The sequence below is a fragment of the Etheostoma spectabile genome, chromosome 22 (assembly GCF_008692095.1).
Source record: "Etheostoma spectabile isolate EspeVRDwgs_2016 chromosome 22, UIUC_Espe_1.0, whole genome shotgun sequence".
NCBI classification, from domain to species: Eukaryota; Metazoa; Chordata; class Actinopteri; order Perciformes; family Percidae; genus Etheostoma; species Etheostoma spectabile.
In genome coordinates this window covers 6,974,152-6,976,937 of record NC_045754.1, presented here as the reverse complement: position 1 = coordinate 6,976,937, position 2,786 = coordinate 6,974,152, and the positions used below count along the sequence as shown (strand labels likewise).

The window sequence follows — 2,786 nt, the reverse complement described above, 5'->3', positions numbered from 1 at the left end:
CCCCCCCCCCACCTTCACTGACGTCGCTTCATACAACGCCGAGCTGTTTGTGACCACACGGGTTTGGCGTTTCCATGCTTTTTATCCATGATTAGAAAGCTGCGCGTGGGTGTGCGGCTCGGCCGTACGGGTGCGATTTCAGGAAAGCAACGGGTCACATTGATGAGTTGCAGATGTTGACACGTTTACATTTACTCTCTGACTGTCTGGCCATTGTGTTGCACAGTGTTTGCCTCTCTCCAGCTGCCTCTCTATGGATGAAACAGGCCTGCCTGTGACATTCCATTCCTCTCATCATCGCCATCATGTCCCACAAGCCCTGCGCTGTTCCACACAATGCATGCAAATTAATTGACTGCAGATTTAGTGGGCGAGTAATCAGTCAATTAAGTGCATATACAGATTTGCTAATAATTGCACAGATGCAGGTCTGGAGGTGTTACTTTTTCTTGTCATGCTTTTTAATGGGTATCTTAAACATTCGTTTGGGTAACTTGTCGATTTGTAAAGTAAATTCATTTACGATGGATCAAGTGAGCGTTACATAATAGTAATGAATATAGAGTAGTCAGTCTATGCAAAATCTTCATGCATACTTTCTATTTCTGCTGCATGTAAACAATGCATAGTCAGCCTCGAGGGAAACACTCACAGCCAGTTATACACAACCGCCAAGGCTGAACGATCAACTGGGAGAAGCAGGCAATTTCCCCGTGGCCCTGGACCAGATTCACTGTGTGCCATGGTAGTTTAATTAATTGCAAAATTGGCTGTAATATGCACCACTAATTACAGTATTAGCTGAAAGAGAATTTACATGGGCCTTTTAACAGGTCCTTTGCAAAACATAAAATAAAAAGCACCTTTTTTAGTTACCTTGTGTATATCTCTTTGTCAATGTAAAAAATTACAGGATGCATAAACAATTAAGGACGTGGGTGATTGGGGTTATGAATGGTTATGAAAGTGGGTTAATCCATCCATGACATTTGTACAAGAGGAATAAGTTGCCTACTACTGTCTTCATTTGTTTGTTTGTTTATTTATTTTATTTTTCTATGTGACTGTGAGGCACTTTATTAGGTACACCTGTGCAATCCTGCAATCAAACAAAACTGCACTGCCATGCATTCTACTCTTACAAAGTTTATAATGTTCAGTTTTGGGTGATGGACATTTTTAAATGTAATCACATGTTCATCATTACTGAGGTCATGTTGAAGTTTAAGCCTAACTGCATTTTATTTAGTCCTTCCCATGTACAAACATGACATGGACATGGTTGAAACATCTCTGAATATAACTTCAATTCTAAATAATATAATAAATAAAAACTTATATGAACATTATAGGTATCAAAACAGTAGATTTTACGGCAGATCAGTTGTATTGAACTGCCTTAGGTTGTACAGGTGTACCTAGTATGTGTATATAAATGTTATGTAAGACATTTAATACAGAAAACCTAAATTGAAAGACAGTAGAGCCCTTTTTATAATGTTTTTCATTGGATTCTTGGATCCTTTATGTTGTTATTGGTATTTATTTGCTTGTTCCTATCAGATTATAAAATGGAGTCAATACATCGAACGTTCTCAGCCTGAACTGAAACGCTTTGTCTCTCTTTCTTGTTTTTGCTGTTGCTGTCACCGTGTCTCTTCCATTATAAACAAAAACAGTAACGCACAAAGTTGTTATCTCAGGGTTGTCAAAAGTCATTCTGGGAAATGGGAGTGCTGGGAATTAGAAACATCCAATGTAAGTTGAGGGAAACTCAGAACACTTTGTCACAAAGCAACTTCTTGCGAATAGAATAGTTGGAATTTTCCTTTTAATGTGGGAGAAGTATGTAATCTGAGCCACAGTTGGAGTGGGTGGCTTTGACTCCCAGTGGGCTTCAGTCCACTGAATGCTTTTCAGTGAGAGAGTTGAAACATACTCACAACTAAACACAGGTCTGCTGTAAACCAGTCAAATGTCACTGTGGCTTAGCAAAGTTCAGTTTGTTTGGATGTGTAGTTTCCTCTTATCTAAACTGACTGCAGCTGTTGTGAGGACGCTACGGACCCTTCTCAGTTCCTGTATGTCAGTATATTTCTTGACCACTCATGAGGGAGTTTTGTTTTGTCAGCACGCTTTCAGATATTCAGTCTCTGGTCCTCACAAAGCTTCCTGTGTCATTTTTAACCTTTTACACACAAGCAATGTATAACCACCAACATTAAAGGTGCAATATGTAATCTTGACAGCTAGCATTTAAAATAGTTACTGCAGTCCAAATTCAAAGTACTGGAGAGAGTTGTCATCCTGCCCCCTCCTCCCGCGAATTAAAGTTCACGGAGGTTGCCAGGCTGAGACCGCAGCATCCAACAATGTTGCTAGACACCTGTCTCACATAGCCAGACATTACTTCACAGCACAGCGGCGTAGCTAACGTTAGATGCTGGCTATATTGACAGTCATAAAAGCCTGTGTTCACGTGGGGCTCTGTATCCAAATGACAGGCACACTTTTTGGGCTTAGAATTACGGTAGGTACCGCTAAAAACCCCACAACCTACTTGTCCTCTCCACCCGACGGACAAACACACTTCCTCGGCTTAGAAATATGGTAGGAACTGCTAAAAATAACACTACCATGCCGTCTTCTCCACCTGACTGAACACACTTTATTGGCTTAGAATTACGATCAAAATCGCTAAACATACTGCAAACTCAAGGCCCTCTCTTCCCAATTTACAGCCCCCCTTTGTTGGCTCAAAGCGCCCATATTATGCTCATTTTCAG

The 2,786-nt window shown here is 40.6% G+C and overlaps 1 protein-coding gene across 1 annotated transcript in view; it reads left to right on the top strand.

The window, feature by feature from the left end:
* Positions 1 to 2,786, top strand: part of sh3kbp1 (SH3-domain kinase binding protein 1) — a 31,410-nt gene that overhangs the window by 418 nt on the left and 28,206 nt on the right. The gene's annotated exons all lie outside the window — the stretch shown is intronic.